Genomic DNA, 12,763 nt, shown 5'->3' with positions numbered 1-12,763 from the left:
GGAATGTTGCCATTCCCATTTTGAAGCTCCCGTGGGGTGGGGGCTCACTCCCTCATGCCAAGAGAATCCCTATCTCTGCTTAGGAGAAAGCTCTCCCCTTGCACTGCCACTCAGCCTATCAGAGACCAGGAGGTAGAGCCACCTCTGGGATGGGCAGAGCGGGAAGTGCTGCTTCAACTCTTTCAAGTCAGGTGGCCCTGGGCAATTCCTTCTATTTTCTGAACTCAGTTTCCTGAGCCCCACAGGCACCTCCAGCCCTAATATTCCAGAGCTGCAGGGAAGGTGTGGGAAGCAGGAGGTCTGTGGTGCAGGCTTTTCTCTGCCACTCGCAGCCCGTGTGGTTTTGGGAGACTCGCCACCTGTTTCCTCAGTTTCCCCATCTGAACAATGAGTGAGCTGGCCCTAGTATCTAAGGGGCTCCCCAGGTCCTGTCCTTTGTTTTGAATGTCACCTGAGTTGGGGAAGCTTGACCTCCTTCCCAAACAAAGCCAGCCTCAGGCTGGTCATCCAAGAGTTGGGGGCACAACAGGTGGGAAATGGTGAGGGGAGGGGCAGGAGAGCTGCACTCCCTGGCCTGTAGACTGGCCCCTCACAGTGGATCCCCAGCTCAGTCACTTCAGAGGCAGCAACCGCTCCCTGTGTAGCAGACAGGGCCCCATCTCCACCCATTGTCACAGAATTCCTCTGAGCTGGCTGGGCAGGGACCCTATTTTACAGACAGGAAGACCAAGGCCCAAGGCAAGAAGGGGTCTGCCTAGACTCACACAGCTGGTCTGTAGCTAAGGTGGAACTCAGGGACTGTGAGAATTCCATGGTGTCATGTCTCTTGTCATTGACCGTAGCAGCCCACCCCGCAAAGGGTCATTGGGTCCCACCCCTCCCAGTGCAAAGTGGAAACTGAGGCCCAGAATGGTGCAGGGCTGTGCATTCTCCCCACTGACCTCGGCTGCACTGCACAGATAACTGACAAAGCCCCAAACCTCTTCCCGGCAGCCTCACTTGACGCCTAAAATCCCGTCAGAGCCCCCATATTTGGGTAAAGCATGTATCCAGGGGCCCTTGTGATGAGAGGGGCAGAAACACAAGAATTACAGGCATGTGCTGTCCTCAGGCTCCCAGAACAGCCAAGAAGGAAGGAGCCTGGGGACCCATGAGGGGCCAGGGGGCCAGAAAGGGTGAGGCATTTGCCCGGGTTCCACAGCGGGTTGGGGCTCAGTCAGGCAGCAGACCCAGGAACTAGTACCCATGCCCAGGTTGCCTGCCCCCGCCCCCCGCCCCTCCGGGCAGCCTCCTCTTGTATGTATGATCCTGGAAGGAAGGCCTGGAGTGGCAGGGCCAGTCCCTCCAGCTGAGACGGCAGGTGGGGTGCACAGGAACATCACCCCCCCAACCTGAGTCGCCCTTCCAGAGGATGCCGCGGGCAGTGGCAGATTAATGGTGCGGAGGCCACTCATTTCCTGTGGCCAGGAGATGGGCCGCACCACACAGCCACCCATTGTGGGCTGCCCTTATCTCGGGAAGTTCCGCCTGCCCCATCCGGAAGAGGCAGCTAGGCCCCCATGCCCCTGGCCTCACCTTTCTTTGCCTTTTGGAAGCTGGGCTCACAGGGCTCAGATCCTGCAGGCCTCGGTCTCCCCTCCTCCTGTGGGAAGCCTGGACTTGACCCTAGGGGCAATGGGGAGCCTGGAGGGCCCAGACTTGACCCTGGGAGCAGTGGGGAGCCTGGAGGGCCTGGACTTGACCCTGGGGACAGTGGGGAACCTGGAGGGTGGAGCAGGGTGGGGCCTGGTCTCATCTGGAGTTAAGAGAGGTAATTCTAGGGGCTTCAAGAATGAACTGGGAGGGGCGAGGCTGGAGGCAGTGAGTAGAGGGAACCTGGCTACACATGGAGGCCTAGCTGGAAGGGGGAGGACAGGGCAGGGCACTGCATTTCTCTGCTTAGAACCTCCCTTTGAGTGTACACAGCCTCTGGTTCAGACACTCACTTTAGGAGGCAGCACAGGCACACACAGATTCCCCAGGAAGCCTTCCCTGACCACCAGTTGGTCCAGGTCTCCCCAGCCAAATGGGGCTCAGTGCCCTGTGCTTTGCCTCAGACCGTTTAGACCCCTGAGCGTCCTGTGTGGATGCAGATCTGTCTCCTTCATTAGACTGGACATGCCTGGATGGTGGAGACCCCCATGTCTCCAGGACTCACCCCACCCCTGCCCTCTCCAGCTTGGTGAGTTGGGCCCACTAAACCTGGCTCCAGCCCCGCCACCACCCCAGGCACATCTCTCTCCGCACAGGCTCTCAGAGTCCCCTCCCCACAGACCTGCCCTCTCGCTCCCATGCTTTTGGCCAAGTATGTCCCTCCACCCAGAATGCCCCTTCTACGTCTCCCCTGGCCAAATCCCAGCCATCATTAAGGGCTGTTCAGGTGCCACCACTCCTTGAAGCCTTGCTAGGCCTACCACTGATGCCAGGCAGTTCTGCAAATGCCTTTCTCCCTTTTCCACTGGTGCAGCTGCATTGAATAAATTCGTTTAAAGATTCCATAGCTTTTTAAAAGAAAATTTGAGACCATTCAATTTGTCCATCCCAACCCTTGAGAGGTGAAGACACCAGTTCAACTGAGGTCTCATGAGAAGTCTAGAACAGATTTTCATTTTAACAGAGGAAGCTGTTGTCAGCTTCCAAGAATGAGTTCACCATTTCCCAATGACCAACAACCCAACAGCTCTGGGAGGGCAGCCGTAGGCCAGCAGGTGGTGGAGTGAGGACCCTGCTGGTGCACTCGCGCCTCCCGTGACATCTGCCCCTCAGGAGTGGAGGAGAGGGAAGGATGGCCTCCCTGAGACCAGACAGACAACAAGCCTGTGCCCGAACCGCATAGATGAAGATGCTCAGGGGTTAGCAGAAAGCTCACAGATACTTTCACCTCCATTTCTTCCCTTCCCCACTCCCAACCTCCCTCTGGACAGCTACCTTTACACTCATTTTACCGATGAGGAAACTGGTTCCAAGAGCCTGAGTGACTTGTTCAAGGTCACCCAGAATGATGGAAGGGCTGGGAAGCCAACCCCAGTCTTCCAGCCCAGCTGAAAGTTGGCCAGTGTCAAAGCCCTGCCTGAGGTCACCTAAACACAGGAACGAATGATCTTCTGTGTCTGCGGCTGGGGCTAGGGGGCCCTGTGGCTCTGGGGAGACGCAGGGCAGGAGAAACCTACCACTGGGACGGAGTTTGAGTGGCTTTCCATTTCCCGGACTGGGTCCTGAAGTTAATGATTGACCTGCAGTTCTGTGCGCAGCCTGGCAAGTGCCCAGACTTGGAGGGGCTTGATCCCTGACACTCTGCCCTGAGGGGATTCTTAGAGTAGAGGTTGGGGGAGGAAGCCAGCCTCGGCCAGGGTGGTGGCTCCATAATGCCATGGCCATGGGAGCTGGCCTCGGTCACTGGGGGTGGTGGTACCTGCCCCCCACCACCCAGACGGGAGATTGGGAAGAAGGTGGGGGGCAGCACGGAGGGTCAGGAAGGGGTGGTGGAGGAACATGATCCTCTCGGTGCCAACACCCTGGGCACAGTGGATCTGGAGATGAATGAATCCCTTCCTGACAGTGATGGTGTTATCCCAGCCTGCTCCCAGCCCTGGCAGTCTTCAAGGCAGGCCTCAGGCTGCTTCATCTCAAGTGGAAGATAGTGGGCAACTTGGCCATACATACCCAAAGGCATCATTTGAAAGTCGGGATGCGGGCCTGGAAAGGTGGCTCACTCCTGTAATCCCAGCACTTCCGGAGGCCAAGGCGGGCCAATCACCTGAGGTCAGGAGTTCAAGACCAGCCTAGCCAATATGGCAAAACCCAGTCTCTATTAAAATTTAAAACTTAGCTGGGTGCTGTGGCATGCACCTGTAACCCCAGCTACTTGGGAGGCTGAGGTAGGAGAATGGCTTGAACCCAGGAGGCAGAGGTTGCAGTGAGCCAAGATCATGCCACTGCACTCTAGCCCGGGAGACAGAGTAAGATTCCATTAAAAAAAAAAAAAAAAAAAAAGTCAGGATGCCAGCATAATCTGGGCAAAAGATGGTGGGCTGTGGGCAGTGGGCAGTGGGAATGACTGACAATTGTCATGATCTCCTGACGGCCCCTAGCCTACAGAGGAGAAAGCCTGGTTCACCCAGCAGCACATCTGGGGTGTGCAGCACATCTAGGGTGTAGCCGGGTCCTCAGGCAAGCCTAGAGAGCTGTCCTCAGCCCCTCCACTGGAGCCTCCACTCAGCCTGTCTCAATGAGCCTGAGAACTTCTGCCTAAGGTTTGCCCTACTCCACTGGATGCCCTGTGGCCTCCCTGCTCCTGTGTGGGGCTCGATCTCGGCTCATTGAAACCTCCACCTCCCAGGTTCAAGTGATTCTCCTGCCTCAGCCTCCCGAGTAGCAGGGATTACAGGCACCTGCAACTATGCCCAGCTCATTTTTGTATTTTTAGTAGAGACAGGGTTTCACCATGTTGGCCAGGCTGGTCTCAAACTCCTGACCTCAGGTGATCCACCCTCCTCGGCCTCCAGGGATTACAGGTGTGAACCACCACGCCCAGCCGGGAAAGCAGTTTTTCAAAGGCTCTGGTGTAGTGGAGAGAGCTCCATGTGAGATCAGACAGATCCAGTTGTAGAGGCTGGGTCCTCCTCACCTAGATTCTTCAGCCCCTAGCATGGGCTCTGGCACCAGAGTCAGCTGAATAAATGAATAACCCCAATTCCAACAATTACAGAATACGTGCCCTTGGGCAAGTCACTCCACTTCTGTGGCCTCAAGCTTCCTTATCTGTGAAATGGGGATAACTGTAAAACACCCTTAACCTGGATGTTGATGTTGAGAGATTCAGTAAGAAAATATGTAAAATGCCTTATATTGTGCTTGGCACATGGTAAGACGCTTAATATCTAAAGATATTTTTACCTCCCTTTGGGTTCATTCCTCCTCACGTGCAACTTAAAAGCACTTCAGAAACCGCAAAGCTATTGGCCCACTCTGTGAGTCCTTCTCAAGTATTCAGACAGGAATGTACATAAAATGGAGGCCTTGCTGGGACAGGCTGAAGTAATGTCATTTTCAGAAGCAGTGAAAAGCAGCAGAGCCAGAAGTTATTTGGGGGTTAGTGACTCAGGAACACATGAATGTCGGGAACTGCCCTTTGCTTTATAAATTGTTTCCACACAATTTCAGATATTTCCTGGAAAACAAATGTGAATATAAATATAATGTAAATGGGTAAACGAAAATGTATAAGGGGGAAAGCAAGGCAGGCAGTGGGAGATCACTGACACCTTAATTTCAATCCCAGTTTTGCCATGTGAAGCTGTGTGACCTTGAGTAACACACTTAACCTCTCTGACCCCTTTGCTTACCAGTAAATGGGGGCATTTCTTACCTTGAGAGGTTATTGAGAGAGTTCAGTAAGAGATGGCGTGTGAAATCATTGCTGATTATTTGTGTTAATTCTTCGAAGGCAAGCGCTGCTCCATACCCTGAGCATAGGGAAAGGGCCAACTTAGCTCCTGATCCCGCAGAGGTTCCAGTCTGAGTCGCTGGAATGGGAAGAGAACAGCGGACTCCAGGAGGTTGGGGTTGACCCTTAGCGGAGAGGAAGGACGAAAGGTAATCTGTAGGTGAGTGTTTCGGGGCAATGTTCGTTAATGCAAAAAATAAGAACAACCTGCAGAGCCAGGCACATTGCTTGCCCTCTGCGCCAGATCCTCGCGCGCACTCGCGCTGCCACTTTAGCACTCGGTGCTCCAGGCTCCGTGCTCCCTCCGCCGCGCGGCCAAGCGGTCTCCATTTTGGGGGAGCTGCGGAAAGCCTCGGTCTTTAAGTCGCTGCCCCGCCCCTGCAGGGTTGAGGCCGCCTTGGCCTCGTTCACATCGTCCCTTCTGTGTCGCCCTCGTCCGCGGCCTGCGCACCCTCCGCTCAGGCCCTGGACTGACACATCGCTTTTGGGGTCGATGCACTGTGTCCAGCATTCGGCCTGAACTGATTAGGCACTTGCTGTATGCCGAGCCTGAGGCAGCCCCTGCCCGGGCGCTGGAGGCGGGAAGCATAGATCTGGGATTCCAAGGCGGGGGTGTGTCCCGCCGGTGATTGAGGGTTCGCGGGGACAGGAGTTGAGGGGCAGGGAGGAAAGGGTTTCCGGGTAGAATGGGGGCGCGGTACGTTCTTAGGAGCAAAGTCGGGGGACACTAGCAGGCCTGAATCCCTGCTTGTTCAAGGGGATCGCGTGGATTTCTGTGCATAGAAACCACGCCCCACCCGACTAGTTCTCGCATGCGCTGCCCCACGCTCTTGCCACTGCCTTCGACTCTAGTAAATTCAAAGCGAAGAGCTTGAGCAGCTGGCTCGTTGGTCTAGGGGTATGATTCTCGGTTTGGGTCCGAGAGGTCCCGGGTTCAAATCCCGGACGAGCCCCTCTTTTCTTAACTTCTTTTATCTGCTTGGCACACGTAACTTGGCGTTCTACAGTCCTAATGAACGCGAAATGGGACCTGGCACAATTCGAAGAGGTCGCATCGACGATTGAAAACGAGCGAGCGGTTTTGCCCACTGGTTGCTATCTAAAGAATTCTTCCAGTTCGGTAAGTGCTGTTATTTAGGGTACTGAGATGAGGGAAAAGGAAGGGAAAGAAAATAAGGGCTCGTCCGGGATTTGAACCCGGGACCTCTCGCACCCTAAGCGAGAATCATACCCCTAGACCAACGAGCCACGGCTCACAAAGCGTTTTGTTTCACTTTGTAAGTAGAATAGGAGGCGCCCTAGAGCCTGCGCATTTGCGTCCCAGCGGAACAGGACCCACGCAATGGCCTGTGCACTTTGGGCTCGCCTCCGGTATCCGATCCTGTATCCGCACAGTGGGACCCCGAGACTCGCTCTGTCGCCCGCGAGCCCTGGATCTGGACGCAGGGAGAACGCAGCCAGTCCGCGCTGCAGCGGGGAAACGTGCCTTTCTGCAGACACAGGGACCACGAGTTTACACTGGACCTGGGAGCTGGGGCGGGAACGCGGAGAACTGCAGACCGGGAGCTGGGGGCGGTGGACTGGGATCCCGGGCAGGAGAATTCTCCCTGAATCATGTGTGGAGTTCCCTAACGCGCCTGCGTTCCAAACATCACCTCACCATCATCATCGTCATTATGATTGCGCAGCTTGGGTAATCCTGGGTTCCTGGATGTCTAGCTTTGTGGGAGGGTAACTAACATTGCGAGGCTTTGGCCTGACTTTTCGGTCAGGGCTGGGTCAGATGTGCAGTTTCTTGGTTTAGCTACCGAATCCCGGGCGGAACCCACCGACTCGGGTTCACCGAATGGGCCTCCCAACATGTGGGGCGCCAGGCACGGTTTCCCGTGCTTGGCCTCTGCGTCCACGGTCCATGGGTTCTAGGCTCCCGGAGAAGCCTCTGTGGGAAACAGGGGTGCCAGACCCACTCCGAGAAACAGGTTCCATGGAGCCCTTCCACCTTGTGGCTCAGTGTCCTTGGGACATGTAGCCAATGTGTTTGGCATGCCCCCCTGGTGAAAAAGGGGTCACAAGGTCTGCCTTCTTGCCTGCCAGAGAGAACTGGGAGCTCCCCACCACCGCCCCCTGTCTCCCGTAGGAGAGCGGAAGGTAGTGGCTGTGCTGGCCTCCATCACAATGCTAGCAGCGGTGCAGATCCAGCGGTGCAGATCAGTCCAGCCAATTTCCGTTGCGCTCTCTGTCGCTCTCTCTCTCGCTCTGGCTCTCTCTTCCTCCCCACCCCTTTCCACCCCACACACACCCTGACTTCAAGATGAGGAAACTGAGACTGTGAAGCCCTGGAGGGACTTTTGCCCAGTGGCCCTTTTCCAAATTCCTTTCAGCTGTGTCCTGCGCCTTCAGGAGCTGGCTGGAGCCTCACGTTTCCTTATTCCCAGGTCTGAGGATGTGTGGGCAGGAAGAAATACCTTCAGTCTGTCGCTGGAAGCGTTTGTAAAGCTTCTTTCACTCCACAACACACTTCCACTGGCGCCTGCTCTGCCCCACCCGCGGGCTGGGGCCTGGGGACACTGATGAGTCAAGCCTGCCTCCTGAACCCCCTGCCCAGTGGTGGCCACACTGGCTGCACCCTCTGCCTAGCCCAGGACTGTGGGCTGGTCTGCAAGGAGCTCAGTCTGGGCCCTGGCGGACTGTGGTTACTGCTAAACAAGGCTGTGGCCTGGACACACACCCAGGACCTTACATCCTCTGCCCAGGCCTTCTGTGCCTCCAGACAGGCCTTCCCCAGGGACAGTCCCACAGCCACAGTGTCTTCAAACTCTGCGGTGGCTCCCCAGGCCCTGGGAGCAATGGCTGAACTCTTTACCTGCCACCTGGACTCTCTGAGGCCTGACCCCTCCCCACTCATCTCTCCTCAGGCCCTCCTCACTCCATGAACACTCCAGTCATGGCTCCATTGGAAGCTGCTCATTCCAGCTGGGGCTGCCCCCAGGTTCCTGCACATTCCAGGCCTTGCAGTTTCTGCACCACCACCTCCGCCTCCAGGCAGACACCCCTCCAAGTGCCCCCAACCCCTGCACTCCCTCTCGCTTGGATGCCTGACCCCTGCACACATCTGTGTCTCCACCCACAAGAGTGTGAGGGAGGGTTCTCTGAGGAGTGGCCATGTCAGCACAGGGCCCGATGCAGATGACCTGTAAAGCGTTTGTTGAATGAGTGGTATTTTGTTTTTCTGTAAAAGCCGAAGCCAAAAAAAGACACCATCACAGCTCAAAGCCTGGTGTGAGTCAGAGGTTCAAGGCTTGCTTGCTCCCTCCATTGGCACAAAATGCCTGTCAGCCAAGAAACTTCTTAGGGAAGTGGTGGGATTCTCTGGTCCCTCTGCCAGCGCTGGGACCCTTGGAGATGACCTCACTGGACAGGGGAGTGGCAGGGCAGGAAGGGCTCTGATAAGTGAGAAGTTGACTTTCCAACCGGAAGGGCTCTGGCTAAGAGGCCTGCGTGAAGCAAGTAGGCTCAAGAATGTCAGGGAGGCGAGGCACGGGGTGGCTCACGCCTGTAATCCCAGCACTTTGGGAGGCCAAGGCGGGCAGATCACTTGAGGTCAGGAGTTCAAGACCAGCCTGGCCAATATGGCAAAACCCCATCTCTACTAAAACTACAAAATTAGCCAGGTGTGATGGCATGCCTGTAATCCCAGCTACTTGGGAGGCTGAAGCATGAGAATCATTTGAACCCGGGAGGCAGAGATCACGCCACTGCACTCCAGCCAGCCTGGGTGACAGAGTGAGACCCCGCCTCAAAAAAAAAAAAGAAAAAGAAAAAAAAAAGAATGTCAGGTCACAGAGGCCAGAGTATGCAGGACCACCCTAGGGGAGCAGGGGGGCTGCATGTGCCTCTTCCCAGAGTTTACTGAAAGGAAACCGGTGTGTGTGTTGGGGGAGGGGGCTTGGGGTCAAGGAGAGGGGGCGGGCTGTCTGCCTGCTGAGCCAGGAGTTGGGATATTGGCACCATCAGCCCTGAAGACCACTCCTCCAGGCATCTCTGGGCTGCTGAGGGATCCCTGAGTAGATGGTGTGATCTAAATATTTAGGCCCCCTCGCTCTTCTCTTTCTACTCTGGGAGGACCCAAGCCTCCACAGATGCAGGGCTATGATGGGTACCATGTGCTTGACAGCGCTGGAGAAGAGGCCTGGACCTGGCCAAGCAGGGGACCTTGGAGCAGAGGGGAAGGGGCAAGGAGACAGGGAGGAGGGGGGAGGGTGCTCTTCCTCCACACACACCCTTATTTATACTGTTCTTCCTGCAGGCAGCCCCGCATGGGGGCAAGGGGTGACACACAGAGAGAGAAGGGTCCACGGATTCCCAAGGTGCCCCGGATCCAGGGTGCTGAGATGCAAAGAGGAGAGGGTGAGTGGGGTGGAATGGAAGGAGGGAAAGAGCTGGGAGCTAAGGTGAGGGCAGGGTGGGGCCAGGGGAGAATGAAAACCCAGCCTGTTGGTGGTTTCTTCTTTTTTTTTTTTAAGAGCCACAAGCTGAGATCAAAGGTGATATTTTTACAGCAACTGAAATAGAAAACCACTGGGCACACAGTGGGAGGTGAGCAGCCGGCACACAGGCCCCTCTCTGCAGCCTGTGGCCACAGCAAGCACGCCGCCCTCTGCCATGGGGTGTGGGGGACAGTGTGGTGGGGATCTTCCCAATTCAGGTTCAAAGAAGATGTGAAGGGGATGAGCCACAACCCTTGGTGCTGAGAGAGGAGAGAGAGAGCCATGAAGGATCACTAGTCCAACATCCTTTCTGTTCTGTGCACCCACTCACCTGCTCACTCACCAAATCATGTGTGGAACTAGCTGGCCCCCGCATACCGGGAGCCATACTCAGGCCCACCAGAGCAGTGGTTCTCTGAGTGTGGGCCCCACACCAGCAGCATCAGCATGACCTGGAACATGCTAGAAATGCACATTCTCAGGCCCCAACCCAGACGTACTGCTCCAGAAACTCTGGGGTGGGCCCAGCCCTCAGGGTTTTAACAAACTCTCCAGATGACTCTGCACACTCAGTTGGAGAATCACTGTGCTGCATGACTTCAGTTTCCACATTGCTGCTTTGGGGAAAATAACACGTGTCTCACAAGGTTGAGCCCAGTATTAGCTAACACATGTGCTAGATGCGCCACCTGTGCCAGATATCCTTCTAATCCCTTTATAACACACCTAACTCCTCACCGACTCTGAGATAGGAACTAATATTATCTTCATTTATTTCCTGAGATGAGGAAATGCAGGCACAGAGAGGCACAGTAACTTGGCCAGGGTCACACAGCTAGTAGGCAACAGAGCTTTGGAATCTACGGTTTTTAAAGCTCCCCAACAAAAAGCCTCCAGCAGTGAGTCTGGCTCCCAGAATGTGTTCTGGGCATGGTTGAGAATGTGATGATGGCAGTTAGCATTACCTCACCTGAACTTGCGATGATGATCCCCGTTTTGTAGATGTGAAATCTGCTGCCTTGTCAAGATCAGGGAGTGAGTCAGCTGCAGAGGCAGCCTGAGGGTCTGAAACCCATGTGGCCACAGGCCCTCACCATTCACAAAGCTTGGAGATCACAATATAGCATTCTGGTCTTCTAGAAACATCCCAGCGTGTTGCAGGTGGAATGTGGGCTCTGACAGAGGTGGGATGGAACCCTAGTTTGGCCACTCAGGGGCTGTGTAACCTTGAGCAAATCATCTCCCCTCTCTGAGCCTCCGTTTCCTCCTGTGAAGGGCTTGGTGACAGTTCTTACTTTGTAGGGTTCCTGTGAGGGCTGGAGAAGATGACGTTTGTGCCCAGCCCAGAGCGTGCATGATTGGGTATCAGAAAGCAACTTGTCCCTCTCTCTTCCCCCTTCCTGCTGCCACCTTGGTGGAAACACCAGCTTAGGACCCAGAAAAGTCCTGGGAGAAGAAGAACTAAGTTCCCAAGTGATGGAAATGCATTTGTCCTCCAGTTTGTCTGTCCTTTTCCAGATCTTGAAACAGCTGCCCTAGCTGGGGTTTGGGGGGTTAAACACTGGCACCTGCTGTGCCTAGTGCAAGTCAGGAGTGGGGTAACCTGTGAAGGGAGGGGAGGTGTCCTCTCTGAGCCATATCCACTGGCCAGACATCCTCAATCAGCCAAAGCATCTGAGCATCCGCCTGCTGCAAGACTGAGTCTGGCCCCGGCATCTGAAGCTCATTAGCGGCCTGCTCCCCAGGGGCTGACCCTGCTTGGCGAGAATTATCCCAGACAGAGCCGCAGAGCAAAGACCAGGTGAGGTGTAGCCGTGAGGGGGTGGGGGGACGTATGGTCTCCCAGAGGCTCTGGGGGCCCCCAGAGAGCAGAGGAGGCTGGAGAAACAGCCACAGACTCACGGGCTGTGCAAAGGGCAGCTTCCTCTTTGGGCCTCAGTTCCCTGACATGTGCATCCCTGGAGGAGGGGCAAGCAAGGCACTCACTGGAGGTCTTCCAGCCCTGACATTCAGGGGTCCCAACCCGACCTCTAATTCCTGGCCTTTGAGGTCCAGCCCAGTGCTGGTGGGAAGCGAGGGATGGGTGGCGGGAGCTAGGGATAATTCAGGGATGGGAAGCCATGGATTCCTCAGGCCTGGAGATCAGGGGAAGACCAGAAAGTGACACCACAGCTCAGAACAGGAAGCTAGGTGCTCCCTCAGTGCCCATGAGTGACAGAGATTGTGGTGTGGGTCACAGGCAAGAAAGTGGGTGTGAGCCGAGCCTGCCTTCCGAAGACGGGGGCCCGCCGGGCAGATGGGCCGGGATCGAGTTCTTCTCCCTCTCTGCACTCGCGCCTCCACCCTGCTGTCCAGTTAGGGCACAGCTAACTTTCACTGAGCAGTTTTTATTGTCCACTGCTTTTATGCCAGGCGCTGTGCCATGCACTGCACATGTATTGAAATAGTTTAGCCCTTTCACTGGGCAGCAGGTCTCAGCCTGGAGTCCAGCCCTCACCTGGCAGCTTCTGACATTGACCTTTCTCCAGACACCTAGAGAGGTCTGACAGGCTGGCCCTAACCATGCCACTCAAGATGATGCCTCCTCACAACACTTAGCACTGACACTGGGCACCCTACCCTTCTACTGACAGGAATGATCTTGTCCCCTCCTCAGTCTCCTTCCCTCCTGGGAGCCAGGGCTCTGGGATCTGAGGAAAGGGGCAAGGAATGCTAGTCGAGAGGTGCTTCATGCAGACCTTGGTGAAGCCTGAAGAATGATCTCCACCCATGCAGGGGGCTCTCTGTGGGG

General features: G+C 55.7%; 2 non-coding genes across 2 annotated transcripts; one reads left to right on the top strand and one right to left on the bottom strand.

The window, feature by feature from the left end:
* The first annotated feature begins 6,366 nt into the window (after positions 1-6,366).
* TRNAP-UGG (transfer RNA proline (anticodon UGG)) lies at positions 6,367-6,438 on the top strand. Its single transcript has one exon. It is a non-coding gene; the product is annotated as a tRNA-Pro (tRNA).
* Positions 6,439-6,661: 223 nt separating this feature from the next.
* Positions 6,662-6,733, bottom strand: TRNAP-AGG (transfer RNA proline (anticodon AGG)). The gene has a single exon. It is a non-coding gene; the product is annotated as a tRNA-Pro (tRNA).
* Positions 6,734-12,763: the final 6,030 nt, after the last annotated feature.

The sequence above is a fragment of the Macaca thibetana genome, chromosome 14, assembly GCF_024542745.1.
Source record: "Macaca thibetana thibetana isolate TM-01 chromosome 14, ASM2454274v1, whole genome shotgun sequence".
NCBI lineage: Eukaryota > Metazoa > Chordata > Mammalia > Primates > Cercopithecidae > Macaca > Macaca thibetana.
Note: the sequence above shows the minus strand (reverse complement) of the source record. Positions and strands in the feature narration are given on the sequence as shown.